The 16,588-nt window shown below is 60.5% G+C and overlaps 7 non-coding genes across 7 annotated transcripts; all 7 read left to right on the forward strand.

Moving 5' to 3' along the window:
* Nucleotides 1-503: 503 nt before the first annotated feature.
* Nucleotides 504-622, forward strand: LOC142868253 (5S ribosomal RNA). Its single transcript, XR_012917338.1, has one exon. It is a non-coding gene; the product is annotated as a 5S ribosomal RNA (ribosomal RNA).
* A 2,499-nt stretch (nt 623-3,121) lies between these two features.
* Nucleotides 3,122-3,240, forward strand: LOC142868254 (5S ribosomal RNA). Its single transcript, XR_012917339.1, has one exon. It is a non-coding gene; the product is annotated as a 5S ribosomal RNA (ribosomal RNA).
* A 2,498-nt stretch (nt 3,241-5,738) lies between these two features.
* On the forward strand, nt 5,739-5,857 carry LOC142868255 (5S ribosomal RNA). Its single transcript, XR_012917340.1, has one exon. It is a non-coding gene; the product is annotated as a 5S ribosomal RNA (ribosomal RNA).
* A 2,500-nt stretch (nt 5,858-8,357) lies between these two features.
* Nucleotides 8,358-8,476, forward strand: LOC142868256 (5S ribosomal RNA). The gene has a single exon (XR_012917341.1). It is a non-coding gene; the product is annotated as a 5S ribosomal RNA (ribosomal RNA).
* Nucleotides 8,477-10,973: 2,497 nt separating this feature from the next.
* Nucleotides 10,974-11,092, forward strand: LOC142868257 (5S ribosomal RNA). Its single transcript, XR_012917342.1, has one exon. It is a non-coding gene; the product is annotated as a 5S ribosomal RNA (ribosomal RNA).
* Nucleotides 11,093-13,591: 2,499 nt separating this feature from the next.
* LOC142868258 (5S ribosomal RNA) lies at nt 13,592-13,710 on the forward strand. The gene has a single exon (XR_012917343.1). It is a non-coding gene; the product is annotated as a 5S ribosomal RNA (ribosomal RNA).
* A 2,498-nt stretch (nt 13,711-16,208) lies between these two features.
* On the forward strand, nt 16,209-16,327 carry LOC142868260 (5S ribosomal RNA). Its single transcript, XR_012917345.1, has one exon. It is a non-coding gene; the product is annotated as a 5S ribosomal RNA (ribosomal RNA).
* Nucleotides 16,328-16,588: the final 261 nt, after the last annotated feature.

A 16,588-nucleotide genomic window follows, 5' to 3' on the forward strand; every position in this document is an offset into this window, starting at 1 on the left:
CCCCTATGCGCTGTGCCCCAGCCCTGGTCCGGGGCGGATAGGCGGCAGCCCACACGCAGGGCGGGGGCGCAGCTGAAAGGGGTTGTGCTGGAGGGCGGCCCCTGGGGCCAAAGGCGACCGCCCGCGCATGCGCAGTCAGCAGCGGCGCACTGGGGTTGGGGGCGGGTAGGTGAGGGAGGCGAGGCCAGGAGAGGGGGGCGGCTGGAGGTCTCCACCTTGGCGGGTCCAGCCGTGGAGGCTGGAGGCGCATCTGGTGTGTGTGTGTGTGAGTGTGTGTGTGTGTGTGTGTGTGTTGTGTGTGTGTGAAGACAGCCCCCCACCCCGCCGAGCCCACCACGCCCCGCACCCCAGTCCCGTGGAGACCTCGGGACCCGGCCAGCGAACTCAACAAGCCCGGCCCGGCCCCGAGTGGGTCAGCGCCGGCGCGGGGCCTGGGGCGGGAGGAGGCGCGGGGAAGCGCAGAGACGCTCGGCTTCTTGAGCGGGGCTGGGGCGCCCTCCGCTGTCTACGGCCACACCACCCTGAACGCGCCCGATCTCGTCTGATCTCGGAAGCTAAGCAGGGTCGGGCCTGGTTAGTACTTGGATGGGAGACCGCCTGGGAATACCGGGTGCCGTAGGCTTTTTTTTTTTTTGCCTCTTGTTCTGTCCCCATTCGGAGAGCGCGGCGGCAGTCGGGGGGGGGTGTCACCCCCACCCTCAGCGCCCGCCGCGGTGCCTGGCGCCCCAGCCCGCTCCGTGGGGCCTCCTCTTGCCCCAAGCCGCAGCACCGCCGCCACGCGGCAGCAGGCGTGGCACCTGGACTGTCGGGTCTCAGACCAAGGGTCTGGTCTGTGGGAACCGACACGCTGGAGGAAACCTTGAGAGTCTGAGAGGGGAGGGAGTTGCAGAAGAAGGCCGGGATGTCATTTTGAGGGAGTTGTGACCAGAACTCGTCCCGTTGATTTTGGCGTTCTATGGGCTACACGTAGGAATCTTTGGTGGTGGCACCGGATGTTGGGGGATGCACAGTCACACCCAGACGTGCTCGACAGGCCTCCTTTTACTTTTCTTTTCGGAGTCATTTTTTTTTTTTTTAAAATGCCTCTTGGCCGGGCGTGCTGGCTCACACCTGTAATCCTAGCACTCTGGGAGGCCGAGGTGGGCGGATTGCTCGAGGTCAGGAGTTCGAAACCAGCCTGAGCAAGAGCGAGACCCCATCTCTACTATAAATAGAAAGAAATTAATTGGCCAACTAATAGATATAGAAAAAAATTAGCCGGGCATGGTGGCGCATGCCTGTAGTCCCAGCTACTTGGGAGGCTGAGGCAGCAGGATTGCTTGAGCCCAGGAGATTGAGGTTGCTGTGAGCTAGGCTGACGCCATGGCACTCACTCTAGCCAGGGCAACAAAGGGAGACTCTGTCTCCAAAAAAAAAAAAAAAAAAAAAAACATGCCTCTTACCTCGATTATTGCATTTTCTTTTCTCTCTCTTTTCAAGCAGATTATGGGAGTACAAGTGTTAGGGTTCCATGTATTGCCCGTGCCCCCCTCCCCCCTGTTGTCTTCTTCATTTATCTCTCATGCTTTAGCAGCGTATGGTGGGGGTCCCAATGTTAAGGTCAGGTACATTGCCCTCTCCCCGCCTCCCCCCTCTGGTCAGAGCTTCAAGTGCGCCCATCCCCCAGTCGGTGCGCACCCACCCCATTCCTAATGGGTGTGGATGCCCATCCCCTCCCCCCACCCGCCCGACCCCCACCCGATGAAGGTGATTCCTCTACGTCCACTCAGGTGTCCATGGGTTCCTACCAATTTGCCGGTGAGCACGCGCACGTGGTGCTCCTGTGTCCATTCTTGGGATACTTGGCTTACTGGAACGGGTTCCAGCTCCGGCCAGGAGAACACGGGAGGTGCCCTCTCACCGCCGTTTCTCACAGCCGAATAGCACTCCGTGGTGTCCACGCGCCACATTTTATTAATCCACTCGTGGATCGATGGGCACTCGGGTCGCTTCCACATCTTTGCAATTGTGAATTGTGCCGCCACAGACACCGGAGCGCAGGTGTCTTCTGCGTAGGCTGCGGGCCTGGCTCTTCTGAATGCCGCTAGCTCGCGACCCACGGGTGAATCTGGTCAGGGAACTTGCCCTAAGGAGCAGACTCTGATCCGGGCGGGCTACCGGTGTCTCTGTTTGCTCGTTTCTTTCTTCCGTTTCGGGAAAGGCTTCCTTGCTGGGTGTGGAAATCTCCTATGCCTTTCCTCGCCTCTTCTGTCAGCTTTAAAATTCTCTTTCAGTTGCCACCCTCACAAACGTCTTAGGAACGTCTTTACGGTGCCTTCCTTAGTGAAATGACCCTCAATGAAGCTGGAACCAAATCTCTAATCGCCCAGTTTTAGCAAGTCCACACCCCAGGGTGGTTGGGGTCCAATCCGGCCCCGGCCAGGCCCAGGCCCCTTGGACTGGGCCACAGGAGGACACAGAGTAGGGTCCCGGCCCCCACGGTAGCGGTGCCGGCAGTTCTGCAACGGCTTGGGGGGTTTCCAGAGGTAGGAGATGGAGGGGACTGATTTCTCCAGCGCCCCCCAAAACACCCCACCCATGGCACACATCCCGAGAGACGCCCCTACACTCGCTCCCCTCCCCTATGCGCTGTGCCCCAGCCCTGGTCCGGGGCGGATAGGCGGCAGCCCACACGCAGGGCGGGGGCGCAGCTGAAAGGGGTTGTGCTGGAGGGCGGCCCCTGGGGCCAAAGGCGACCGCCCGCGCATGCGCAGTCAGCAGCGGCGCACTGGGGTTGGGGGCGGGTAGGTGAGGGAGGCGAGGCCAGGAGAGGGGGGCGGCTGGAGGTCTCCACCTTGGCGGGTCCAGCCGTGGAGGCTGGAGGCGCATCTGGTGTGTGTGTGTGTGAGTGTGTGTGTGTGTGTGTGTGTGTTGTGTGTGTGTGAAGACAGCCCCCCACCCCGCCGAGCCCACCACGCCCCGCACCCCAGTCCCGTGGAGACCTCGGGACCCGGCCAGCGAACTCAACAAGCCCGGCCCGGCCCCGAGTGGGTCAGCGCCGGCGCGGGGCCTGGGGCGGGAGGAGGCGCGGGGAAGCGCAGAGACGCTCGGCTTCTTGAGCGGGGCTGGGGCGCCCTCCGCTGTCTACGGCCACACCACCCTGAACGCGCCCGATCTCGTCTGATCTCGGAAGCTAAGCAGGGTCGGGCCTGGTTAGTACTTGGATGGGAGACCGCCTGGGAATACCGGGTGCCGTAGGCTTTTTTTTTTTTTGCCTCTTGTTCTGTCCCCATTCGGAGAGCGCGGCGGCAGTCGGGGGGGGGGTGTCACCCCCACCCTCAGCGCCCGCCGCGGTGCCTGGCGCCCCAGCCCGCTCCGTGGGGCCTCCTCTTGCCCCAAGCCGCAGCACCGCCGCCACGCGGCAGCAGGCGTGGCACCTGGACTGTCGGGTCTCAGACCAAGGGTCTGGTCTGTGGGAACCGACACGCTGGAGGAAACCTTGAGAGTCTGAGAGGGGAGGGAGTTGCAGAAGAAGGCCGGGATGTCATTTTGAGGGAGTTGTGACCAGAACTCGTCCCGTTGATTTTGGCGTTCTATGGGCTACACGTAGGAATCTTTGGTGGTGGCACCGGATGTTGGGGGATGCACAGTCACACCCAGACGTGCTCGACAGGCCTCCTTTTACTTTTCTTTTCGGAGTCATTTTTTTTTTTTTTAAAATGCCTCTTGGCCGGGCGTGCTGGCTCACACCTGTAATCCTAGCACTCTGGGAGGCCGAGGTGGGCGGATTGCTCGAGGTCAGGAGTTCGAAACCAGCCTGAGCAAGAGCGAGACCCCATCTCTACTATAAATAGAAAGAAATTAATTGGCCAACTAATAGATATAGAAAAAAATTAGCCGGGCATGGTGGCGCATGCCTGTAGTCCCAGCTACTTGGGAGGCTGAGGCAGCAGGATTGCTTGAGCCCAGGAGATTGAGGTTGCTGTGAGCTAGGCTGACGCCATGGCACTCACTCTAGCCAGGGCAACAAAGGGAGACTCTGTCTCCAAAAAAAAAAAAAAAAAAAAAAACATGCCTCTTACCTCGATTATTGCATTTTCTTTTCTCTCTCTTTTCAAGCAGATTATGGGAGTACAAGTGTTAGGGTTCCATGTATTGCCCGTGCCCCCCTCCCCCCTGTTGTCTTCTTCATTTATCTCTCATGCTTTAGCAGCGTATGGTGGGGGTCCCAATGTTAAGGTCAGGTACATTGCCCTCTCCCCGCCTCCCCCCTCTGGTCAGAGCTTCAAGTGCGCCCATCCCCCAGTCGGTGCGCACCCACCCCATTCCTAATGGGTGTGGATGCCCATCCCCTCCCCCCACCCGCCCGACCCCCACCCGATGAAGGTGATTCCTCTACGTCCACTCAGGTGTCCATGGGTTCCTACCAATTTGCCGGTGAGCACGCGCACGTGGTGCTCCTGTGTCCATTCTTGGGATACTTGGCTTACTGGAACGGGTTCCAGCTCCGGCCAGGAGAACACGGGAGGTGCCCTCTCACCGCCGTTTCTCACAGCCGAATAGCACTCCGTGGTGTCCACGCGCCACATTTTATTAATCCACTCGTGGATCGATGGGCACTCGGGTCGCTTCCACATCTTTGCAATTGTGAATTGTGCCGCCACAGACACCGGAGCGCAGGTGTCTTCTGCGTAGGCTGCGGGCCTGGCTCTTCTGAATGCCGCTAGCTCGCGACCCACGGGTGAATCTGGTCAGGGAACTTGCCCTAAGGAGCAGACTCTGATCCGGGCGGGCTACCGGTGTCTCTGTTTGCTCGTTTCTTTCTTCCGTTTCGGGAAAGGCTTCCTTGCTGGGTGTGGAAATCTCCTATGCCTTTCCTCGCCTCTTCTGTCAGCTTTAAAATTCTCTTTCAGTTGCCACCCTCACAAACGTCTTAGGAACGTCTTTACGGTGCCTTCCTTAGTGAAATGACCCTCAATGAAGCTGGAACCAAATCTCTAATCGCCCAGTTTTAGCAAGTCCACACCCCAGGGTGGTTGGGGTCCAATCCGGCCCCGGCCAGGCCCAGGCCCCTTGGACTGGGCCACAGGAGGACACAGAGTAGGGTCCCGGCCCCCACGGTAGCGGTGCCGGCAGTTCTGCAACGGCTTGGGGGGTTTCCAGAGGTAGGAGATGGAGGGGACTGATTTCTCCAGCGCCCCCCAAAACACCCCACCCATGGCACACATCCCGAGAGACGCCCCTACACTCGCTCCCCTCCCCTATGCGCTGTGCCCCAGCCCTGGTCCGGGGCGGATAGGCGGCAGCCCACACGCAGGGCGGGGGCGCAGCTGAAAGGGGTTGTGCTGGAGGGCGGCCCCTGGGGCCAAAGGCGACCGCCCGCGCATGCGCAGTCAGCAGCGGCGCACTGGGGTTGGGGGCGGGTAGGTGAGGGAGGCGAGGCCAGGAGAGGGGGGCGGCTGGAGGTCTCCACCTTGGCGGGTCCAGCCGTGGAGGCTGGAGGCGCATCTGGTGTGTGTGTGTGTGAGTGTGTGTGTGTGTGTGTGTGTTGTGTGTGTGTGAAGACAGCCCCCCACCCCGCCGAGCCCACCACGCCCCGCACCCCAGTCCCGTGGAGACCTCGGGACCCGGCCAGCGAACTCAACAAGCCCGGCCCGGCCCCGAGTGGGTCAGCGCCGGCGCGGGGCCTGGGGCGGGAGGAGGCGCGGGGAAGCGCAGAGACGCTCGGCTTCTTGAGCGGGGCTGGGGCGCCCTCCGCTGTCTACGGCCACACCACCCTGAACGCGCCCGATCTCGTCTGATCTCGGAAGCTAAGCAGGGTCGGGCCTGGTTAGTACTTGGATGGGAGACCGCCTGGGAATACCGGGTGCCGTAGGCTTCTTTTTTTTTGCCTCTTGTTCTGTCCCCATTCGGAGAGCGCGGCGGCAGTCGGGGGGGGGGGTGTCACCCCCACCCTCAGCGCCCGCCCGCGGTGCCTGGCGCCCCAGCCCGCTCCGTGGGGCCTCCTCTTGCCCCAAGCCGCAGCACCGCCGCCACGCGGCAGCAGGCGTGGCACCTGGACTGTCGGGTCTCAGACCAAGGGTCTGGTCTGTGGGAACCGACACGCTGGAGGAAACCTTGAGAGTCTGAGAGGGGAGGGAGTTGCAGAAGAAGGCCGGGATGTCATTTTGAGGGAGTTGTGACCAGAACTCGTCCCGTTGATTTTGGCGTTCTATGGGCTACACGTAGGAATCTTTGGTGGTGGCACCGGATGTTGGGGGATGCACAGTCACACCCAGACGTGCTCGACAGGCCTCCTTTTACTTTTCTTTTCGGAGTCATTTTTTTTTTTTTTAAAATGCCTCTTGGCCGGGCGTGCTGGCTCACACCTGTAATCCTAGCACTCTGGGAGGCCGAGGTGGGCGGATTGCTCGAGGTCAGGAGTTCGAAACCAGCCTGAGCAAGAGCGAGACCCCATCTCTACTATAAATAGAAAGAAATTAATTGGCCAACTAATAGATATAGAAAAAAATTAGCCGGGCATGGTGGCGCATGCCTGTAGTCCCAGCTACTTGGGAGGCTGAGGCAGCAGGATTGCTTGAGCCCAGGAGATTGAGGTTGCTGTGATCTAGGCTGACGCCATGGCACTCACTCTAGCCAGGGCAACAAAGGGAGACTCTGTCTCCAAAAAAAAAAAAAAAAAAAAAACATGCCTCTTACCTCGATTATTGCATTTTCTTTTCTCTCTCTTTTCAAGCAGATTATGGGAGTACAAGTGTTAGGGTTCCATGTATTGCCCGTGCCCCCCTCCCCCCTGTTGTCTTCTTCATTTATCTCTCATGCTTTAGCAGCGTATGGTGGGGGTCCCAATGTTAAGGTCAGGTACATTGCCCTCTCCCCGCCTCCCCCCTCTGGTCAGAGCTTCAAGTGCGCCCATCCCCCAGTCGGTGCGCACCCACCCCATTCCTAATGGGTGTGGATGCCCATCCCCTCCCCCCACCCGCCCGACCCCCACCCGATGAAGGTGATTCCTCTACGTCCACTCAGGTGTCCATGGGTTCCTACCAATTTGCCGGTGAGCACGCGCACGTGGTGCTCCTGTGTCCATTCTTGGGATACTTGGCTTACTGGAACGGGTTCCAGCTCCGGCCAGGAGAACACGGGAGGTGCCCTCTCACCGCCGTTTCTCACAGCCGAATAGCACTCCGTGGTGTCCACGCGCCACATTTTATTAATCCACTCGTGGATCGATGGGCACTCGGGTCGCTTCCACATCTTTGCAATTGTGAATTGTGCCGCCACAGACACCGGAGCGCAGGTGTCTTCTGCGTAGGCTGCGGGCCTGGCTCTTCTGAATGCCGCTAGCTCGCGACCCACGGGTGAATCTGGTCAGGGAACTTGCCCTAAGGAGCAGACTCTGATCCGGGCGGGCTACCGGTGTCTCTGTTTGCTCGTTTCTTTCTTCCGTTTCGGGAAAGGCTTCCTTGCTGGGTGTGGAAATCTCCTATGCCTTTCCTCGCCTCTTCTGTCAGCTTTAAAATTCTCTTTCAGTTGCCACCCTCACAAACGTCTTAGGAACGTCTTTACGGTGCCTTCCTTAGTGAAATGACCCTCAATGAAGCTGGAACCAAATCTCTAATCGCCCAGTTTTAGCAAGTCCACACCCCAGGGTGGTTGGGGTCCAATCCGGCCCCGGCCAGGCCCAGGCCCCTTGGACTGGGCCACAGGAGGACACAGAGTAGGGTCCCGGCCCCCACGGTAGCGGTGCCGGCAGTTCTGCAACGGCTTGGGGGGTTTCCAGAGGTAGGAGATGGAGGGGACTGATTTCTCCAGCGCCCCCCAAAACACCCCACCCATGGCACACATCCCGAGAGACGCCCCTACACTCGCTCCCCTCCCCTATGCGCTGTGCCCCAGCCCTGGTCCGGGGCGGATAGGCGGCAGCCCACACGCAGGGCGGGGGCGCAGCTGAAAGGGGTTGTGCTGGAGGGCGGCCCCTGGGGCCAAAGGCGACCGCCCGCGCATGCGCAGTCAGCAGCGGCGCACTGGGGTTGGGGGCGGGTAGGTGAGGGAGGCGAGGCCAGGAGAGGGGGGCGGCTGGAGGTCTCCACCTTGGCGGGTCCAGCCGTGGAGGCTGGAGGCGCATCTGGTGTGTGTGTGTGTGAGTGTGTGTGTGTGTGTGTGTGTGTTGTGTGTGTGTGAAGACAGCCCCCCACCCCGCCGAGCCCACCACGCCCCGCACCCCAGTCCCGTGGAGACCTCGGGACCCGGCCAGCGAACTCAACAAGCCCGGCCCGGCCCCGAGTGGGTCAGCGCCGGCGCGGGGCCTGGGGCGGGAGGAGGCGCGGGGAAGCGCAGAGACGCTCGGCTTCTTGAGCGGGGCTGGGGCGCCCTCCGCTGTCTACGGCCACACCACCCTGAACGCGCCCGATCTCGTCTGATCTCGGAAGCTAAGCAGGGTCGGGCCTGGTTAGTACTTGGATGGGAGACCGCCTGGGAATACCGGGTGCCGTAGGCTTTTTTTTTTTTTGCCTCTTGTTCTGTCCCCATTCGGAGAGCGCGGCGGCAGTCGGGGGGGGGTGTCACCCCCACCCTCAGCGCCCGCCGCGGTGCCTGGCGCCCCAGCCCGCTCCGTGGGGCCTCCTCTTGCCCCAAGCCGCAGCACCGCCGCCACGCGGCAGCAGGCGTGGCACCTGGACTGTCGGGTCTCAGACCAAGGGTCTGGTCTGTGGGAACCGACACGCTGGAGGAAACCTTGAGAGTCTGAGAGGGGAGGGAGTTGCAGAAGAAGGCCGGGATGTCATTTTGAGGGAGTTGTGACCAGAACTCGTCCCGTTGATTTTGGCGTTCTATGGGCTACACGTAGGAATCTTTGGTGGTGGCACCGGATGTTGGGGGATGCACAGTCACACCCAGACGTGCTCGACAGGCCTCCTTTTACTTTTCTTTTCGGAGTCATTTTTTTTTTTTTTAAAATGCCTCTTGGCCGGGCGTGCTGGCTCACACCTGTAATCCTAGCACTCTGGGAGGCCGAGGTGGGCGGATTGCTCGAGGTCAGGAGTTCGAAACCAGCCTGAGCAAGAGCGAGACCCCATCTCTACTATAAATAGAAAGAAATTAATTGGCCAACTAATAGATATAGAAAAAAATTAGCCGGGCATGGTGGCGCATGCCTGTAGTCCCAGCTACTTGGGAGGCTGAGGCAGCAGGATTGCTTGAGCCCAGGAGATTGAGGTTGCTGTGAGCTAGGCTGACGCCATGGCACTCACTCTAGCCAGGGCAACAAAGGGAGACTCTGTCTCCAAAAAAAAAAAAAAAAAAAAAAACATGCCTCTTACCTCGATTATTGCATTTTCTTTTCTCTCTCTTTTCAAGCAGATTATGGGAGTACAAGTGTTAGGGTTCCATGTATTGCCCGTGCCCCCCTCCCCCCTGTTGTCTTCTTCATTTATCTCTCATGCTTTAGCAGCGTATGGTGGGGGTCCCAATGTTAAGGTCAGGTACATTGCCCTCTCCCCGCCTCCCCCCTCTGGTCAGAGCTTCAAGTGCGCCCATCCCCCAGTCGGTGCGCACCCACCCCATTCCTAATGGGTGTGGATGCCCATCCCCTCCCCCCACCCGCCCGACCCCCACCCGATGAAGGTGATTCCTCTACGTCCACTCAGGTGTCCATGGGTTCCTACCAATTTGCCGGTGAGCACGCGCACGTGGTGCTCCTGTGTCCATTCTTGGGATACTTGGCTTACTGGAACGGGTTCCAGCTCCGGCCAGGAGAACACGGGAGGTGCCCTCTCACCGCCGTTTCTCACAGCCGAATAGCACTCCGTGGTGTCCACGCGCCACATTTTATTAATCCACTCGTGGATCGATGGGCACTCGGGTCGCTTCCACATCTTTGCAATTGTGAATTGTGCCGCCACAGACACCGGAGCGCAGGTGTCTTCTGCGTAGGCTGCGGGCCTGGCTCTTCTGAATGCCGCTAGCTCGCGACCCACGGGTGAATCTGGTCAGGGAACTTGCCCTAAGGAGCAGACTCTGATCCGGGCGGGCTACCGGTGTCTCTGTTTGCTCGTTTCTTTCTTCCGTTTCGGGAAAGGCTTCCTTGCTGGGTGTGGAAATCTCCTATGCCTTTCCTCGCCTCTTCTGTCAGCTTTAAAATTCTCTTTCAGTTGCCACCCTCACAAACGTCTTAGGAACGTCTTTACGGTGCCTTCCTTAGTGAAATGACCCTCAATGAAGCTGGAACCAAATCTCTAATCGCCCAGTTTTAGCAAGTCCACACCCCAGGGTGGTTGGGGTCCAATCCGGCCCCGGCCAGGCCCAGGCCCCTTGGACTGGGCCACAGGAGGACACAGAGTAGGGTCCCGGCCCCCACGGTAGCGGTGCCGGCAGTTCTGCAACGGCTTGGGGGGTTTCCAGAGGTAGGAGATGGAGGGGACTGATTTCTCCAGCGCCCCCCAAAACACCCCACCCATGGCACACATCCCGAGAGACGCCCCTACACTCGCTCCCCTCCCCTATGCGCTGTGCCCCAGCCCTGGTCCGGGGCGGATAGGCGGCAGCCCACACGCAGGGCGGGGGCGCAGCTGAAAGGGGTTGTGCTGGAGGGCGGCCCCTGGGGCCAAAGGCGACCGCCCGCGCATGCGCAGTCAGCAGCGGCGCACTGGGGTTGGGGGCGGGTAGGTGAGGGAGGCGAGGCCAGGAGAGGGGGGCGGCTGGAGGTCTCCACCTTGGCGGGTCCAGCCGTGGAGGCTGGAGGCGCATCTGGTGTGTGTGTGTGTGAGTGTGTGTGTGTGTGTGTGTGTTGTGTGTGTGTGAAGACAGCCCCCCACCCCGCCGAGCCCACCACGCCCCGCACCCCAGTCCCGTGGAGACCTCGGGACCCGGCCAGCGAACTCAACAAGCCCGGCCCGGCCCCGAGTGGGTCAGCGCCGGCGCGGGGCCTGGGGCGGGAGGAGGCGCGGGGAAGCGCAGAGACGCTCGGCTTCTTGAGCGGGGCTGGGGCGCCCTCCGCTGTCTACGGCCACACCACCCTGAACGCGCCCGATCTCGTCTGATCTCGGAAGCTAAGCAGGGTCGGGCCTGGTTAGTACTTGGATGGGAGACCGCCTGGGAATACCGGGTGCCGTAGGCTTCTTTTTTTTTGCCTCTTGTTCTGTCCCCATTCGGAGAGCGCGGCGGCAGTCGGGGGGGGGGGTGTCACCCCCACCCTCAGCGCCCGCCCGCGGTGCCTGGCGCCCCAGCCCGCTCCGTGGGGCCTCCTCTTGCCCCAAGCCGCAGCACCGCCGCCACGCGGCAGCAGGCGTGGCACCTGGACTGTCGGGTCTCAGACCAAGGGTCTGGTCTGTGGGAACCGACACGCTGGAGGAAACCTTGAGAGTCTGAGAGGGGAGGGAGTTGCAGAAGAAGGCCGGGATGTCATTTTGAGGGAGTTGTGACCAGAACTCGTCCCGTTGATTTTGGCGTTCTATGGGCTACACGTAGGAATCTTTGGTGGTGGCACCGGATGTTGGGGGATGCACAGTCACACCCAGACGTGCTCGACAGGCCTCCTTTTACTTTTCTTTTCGGAGTCATTTTTTTTTTTTTTAAAATGCCTCTTGGCCGGGCGTGCTGGCTCACACCTGTAATCCTAGCACTCTGGGAGGCCGAGGTGGGCGGATTGCTCGAGGTCAGGAGTTCGAAACCAGCCTGAGCAAGAGCGAGACCCCATCTCTACTATAAATAGAAAGAAATTAATTGGCCAACTAATAGATATAGAAAAAAATTAGCCGGGCATGGTGGCGCATGCCTGTAGTCCCAGCTACTTGGGAGGCTGAGGCAGCAGGATTGCTTGAGCCCAGGAGATTGAGGTTGCTGTGATCTAGGCTGACGCCATGGCACTCACTCTAGCCAGGGCAACAAAGGGAGACTCTGTCTCCAAAAAAAAAAAAAAAAAAAAAAACATGCCTCTTACCTCGATTATTGCATTTTCTTTTCTCTCTCTTTTCAAGCAGATTATGGGAGTACAAGTGTTAGGGTTCCATGTATTGCCCGTGCCCCCCTCCCCCCTGTTGTCTTCTTCATTTATCTCTCATGCTTTAGCAGCGTATGGTGGGGGTCCCAATGTTAAGGTCAGGTACATTGCCCTCTCCCCGCCTCCCCCCTCTGGTCAGAGCTTCAAGTGCGCCCATCCCCCAGTCGGTGCGCACCCACCCCATTCCTAATGGGTGTGGATGCCCATCCCCTCCCCCCACCCGCCCGACCCCCACCCGATGAAGGTGATTCCTCTACGTCCACTCAGGTGTCCATGGGTTCCTACCAATTTGCCGGTGAGCACGCGCACGTGGTGCTCCTGTGTCCATTCTTGGGATACTTGGCTTACTGGAACGGGTTCCAGCTCCGGCCAGGAGAACACGGGAGGTGCCCTCTCACCGCCGTTTCTCACAGCCGAATAGCACTCCGTGGTGTCCACGCGCCACATTTTATTAATCCACTCGTGGATCGATGGGCACTCGGGTCGCTTCCACATCTTTGCAATTGTGAATTGTGCCGCCACAGACACCCGAGCGCAGGTGTCTTCTGCGTAGGCTGCGGGCCTGGCTCTTCTGAATGCCGCTAGCTCGCGACCCACGGGTGAATCTGGTCAGGGAACTTGCCCTAAGGAGCAGACTCTGATCCGGGCGGGCTACCGGTGTCTCTGTTTGCTCGTTTCTTTCTTCCGTTTCGGGAAAGGCTTCCTTGCTGGGTGTGGAAATCTCCTATGCCTTTCCTCGCCTCTTCTGTCAGCTTTAAAATTCTCTTTCAGTTGCCACCCTCACAAACGTCTTAGGAACGTCTTTACGGTGCCTTCCTTAGTGAAATGACCCTCAATGAAGCTGGAACCAAATCTCTAATCGCCCAGTTTTAGCAAGTCCACACCCCAGGGTGGTTGGGGTCCAATCCGGCCCCGGCCAGGCCCAGGCCCCTTGGACTGGGCCACAGGAGGACACAGAGTAGGGTCCCGGCCCCCACGGTAGCGGTGCCGGCAGTTCTGCAACGGCTTGGGGGGTTTCCAGAGGTAGGAGATGGAGGGGACTGATTTCTCCAGCGCCCCCCAAAACACCCCACCCATGGCACACATCCCGAGAGACGCCCCTACACTCGCTCCCCTCCCCTATGCGCTGTGCCCCAGCCCTGGTCCGGGGCGGATAGGCGGCAGCCCACACGCAGGGCGGGGGCGCAGCTGAAAGGGGTTGTGCTGGAGGGCGGCCCCTGGGGCCAAAGGCGACCGCCCGCGCATGCGCAGTCAGCAGCGGCGCACTGGGGTTGGGGGCGGGTAGGTGAGGGAGGCGAGGCCAGGAGAGGGGGGCGGCTGGAGGTCTCCACCTTGGCGGGTCCAGCCGTGGAGGCTGGAGGCGCATCTGGTGTGTGTGTGTGTGAGTGTGTGTGTGTGTGTGTGTGTTGTGTGTGTGTGAAGACAGCCCCCCACCCCGCCGAGCCCACCACGCCCCGCACCCCAGTCCCGTGGAGACCTCGGGACCCGGCCAGCGAACTCAACAAGCCCGGCCCGGCCCCGAGTGGGTCAGCGCCGGCGCGGGGCCTGGGGCGGGAGGAGGCGCGGGGAAGCGCAGAGACGCTCGGCTTCTTGAGCGGGGCTGGGGCGCCCTCCGCTGTCTACGGCCACACCACCCTGAACGCGCCCGATCTCGTCTGATCTCGGAAGCTAAGCAGGGTCGGGCCTGGTTAGTACTTGGATGGGAGACCGCCTGGGAATACCGGGTGCCGTAGGCTTCTTTTTTTTTGCCTCTTGTTCTGTCCCCATTCGGAGAGCGCGGCGGCAGTCGGGGGGGGGGGTGTCACCCCCACCCTCAGCGCCCGCCCGCGGTGCCTGGCGCCCCAGCCCGCTCCGTGGGGCCTCCTCTTGCCCCAAGCCGCAGCACCGCCGCCACGCGGCAGCAGGCGTGGCACCTGGACTGTCGGGTCTCAGACCAAGGGTCTGGTCTGTGGGAACCGACACGCTGGAGGAAACCTTGAGAGTCTGAGAGGGGAGGGAGTTGCAGAAGAAGGCCGGGATGTCATTTTGAGGGAGTTGTGACCAGAACTCGTCCCGTTGATTTTGGCGTTCTATGGGCTACACGTAGGAATCTTTGGTGGTGGCACCGGATGTTGGGGGATGCACAGTCACACCCAGACGTGCTCGACAGGCCTCCTTTTACTTTTCTTTTCGGAGTCATTTTTTTTTTTTTTAAAATGCCTCTTGGCCGGGCGTGCTGGCTCACACCTGTAATCCTAGCACTCTGGGAGGCCGAGGTGGGCGGATTGCTCGAGGTCAGGAGTTCGAAACCAGCCTGAGCAAGAGCGAGACCCCATCTCTACTATAAATAGAAAGAAATTAATTGGCCAACTAATAGATATAGAAAAAAATTAGCCGGGCATGGTGGCGCATGCCTGTAGTCCCAGCTACTTGGGAGGCTGAGGCAGCAGGATTGCTTGAGCCCAGGAGATTGAGGTTGCTGTGAGCTAGGCTGACGCCATGGCACTCACTCTAGCCAGGGCAACAAAGGGAGACTCTGTCTCCAAAAAAAAAAAAAAAAAAAAAACATGCCTCTTACCTCGATTATTGCATTTTCTTTTCTCTCTCTTTTCAAGCAGATTATGGGAGTACAAGTGTTAGGGTTCCATGTATTGCCCGTGCCCCCCTCCCCCCTGTTGTCTTCTTCATTTATCTCTCATGCTTTAGCAGCGTATGGTGGGGGTCCCAATGTTAAGGTCAGGTACATTGCCCTCTCCCCGCCTCCCCCCTCTGGTCAGAGCTTCAAGTGCGCCCATCCCCCAGTCGGTGCGCACCCACCCCATTCCTAATGGGTGTGGATGCCCATCCCCTCCCCCCACCCGCCCGACCCCCACCCGATGAAGGTGATTCCTCTACGTCCACTCAGGTGTCCATGGGTTCCTACCAATTTGCCGGTGAGCACGCGCACGTGGTGCTCCTGTGTCCATTCTTGGGATACTTGGCTTACTGGAACGGGTTCCAGCTCCGGCCAGGAGAACACGGGAGGTGCCCTCTCACCGCCGTTTCTCACAGCCGAATAGCACTCCGTGGTGTACACGCGCCACATTTTATTAATCCACTCGTGGATCGATGGGCACTCGGGTCGCTTCCACATCTTTGCAATTGTGAATTGTGCCGCCACAGACACCGGAGCGCAGGTGTCTTCTGCGTAGGCTGCGGGCCTGGCTCTTCTGAATGCCGCTAGCTCGCGACCCACGGGTGAATCTGGTCAGGGAACTTGCCCTAAGGAGCAGACTCTGATCCGGGCGGGCTACCGGTGTCTCTGTTTGCTCGTTTCTTTCTTCCGTTTCGGGAAAGGCTTCCTTGCTGGGTGTGGAAATCTCCTATGCCTTTCCTCGCCTCTTCTGTCAGCTTTAAAATTCTCTTTCAGTTGCCACCCTCACAAACGTCTTAGGAACGTCTTTACGGTGCCTTCCTTAGTGAAATGACCCTCAATGAAGCTGGAACCAAATCTCTAATCGCCCAGTTTTAGCAAGTCCACACCCCAGGGTGGTTGGGGTCCAATCCGGCCCCGGCCAGGCCCAGGCCCCTTGGACTGGGCCACAGGAGGACACAGAGTAGGGTCCCGGCCCCCACGGTAGCGGTGCCGGCAGTTCTGCAACGGCTTGGGGGGTTTCCAGAGGTAGGAGATGGAGGGGACTGATTTCTCCAGCGCCCCCCAAAACACCCCACCCATGGCACACATCCCGAGAGACGCCCCTACACTCGCTCCCCTCCCCTACGCGCTGTGCCCCAGCCCTGGTCCGGGGCGGATAGGCGGCAGCCCACACGCAGGGCGGGGGCGCAGCTGAAAGGGGTTGTGCTGGAGGGCGGCCCCTGGGGCCAAAGGCGACCGCCCGCGCATGCGCAGTCAGCAGCGGTGCACTGGGGTTGGGGGCGGGTAGGTGAGGGAGGCGAGGCCAGGAGAGGGGGGCGGCTGGAGGTCTCCACCTTGGCGGGTCCAGCCGTGGAGGCTGGAGGCGCATCTGGTGTGTGTGTGTGTGAGTGTGTGTGTGTGTGTGTGTGTTGTGTGTGTGTGAAGACAGCCCCCCACCCCGCCGAGCCCACCACGCCCCGCACCCCAGTCCCGTGGAGACCTCGGGACCCGGCCAGCGAACTCAACAAGCCCGGCCCGGCCCCGAGTGGGTCAGCGCCGGCGCGGGGCCTGGGGCGGGAGGAGGCGCGGGGAAGCGCAGAGACGCTCGGCTTCTTGAGCGGGGCTGGGGCGCCCTCCGCTGTCTACGGCCACACCACCCTGAACGCGCCCGATCTCGTCTGATCTCGGAAGCTAAGCAGGGTCGGGCCTGGTTAGTACTTGGATGGGAGACCGCCTGGGAATACCGGGTGCCGTAGGCTTTTTTTTTTTTTGCCTCTTGTTCTGTCCCCATTCGGAGAGCGCGGCGGCAGTCGGGGGGGGGGTGTCACCCCCACCCTCAGTGCCCGCCGCGGTGCCTGGCGCCCCAGCCCGCTCCGTGGGGCCTCCTCTTGCCCCAAGCCGCAGCACCGCCGCCACGCGGCAGCAGGCGTGGCACCTGGACTGTCGGGTCTCAGACCAAGGGTCTGGTCTGTGGGAACCGACACGCTGGAGGAAACCTTGAGAGTCTGAGAGGGGAGGGA

This window comes from Microcebus murinus, unplaced genomic scaffold (assembly GCF_040939455.1).
Source record: "Microcebus murinus isolate Inina unplaced genomic scaffold, M.murinus_Inina_mat1.0 scaf028_hap2_Mmur4.0, whole genome shotgun sequence".
In the NCBI taxonomy this organism is placed as follows: domain Eukaryota; kingdom Metazoa; phylum Chordata; class Mammalia; order Primates; family Cheirogaleidae; genus Microcebus; species Microcebus murinus.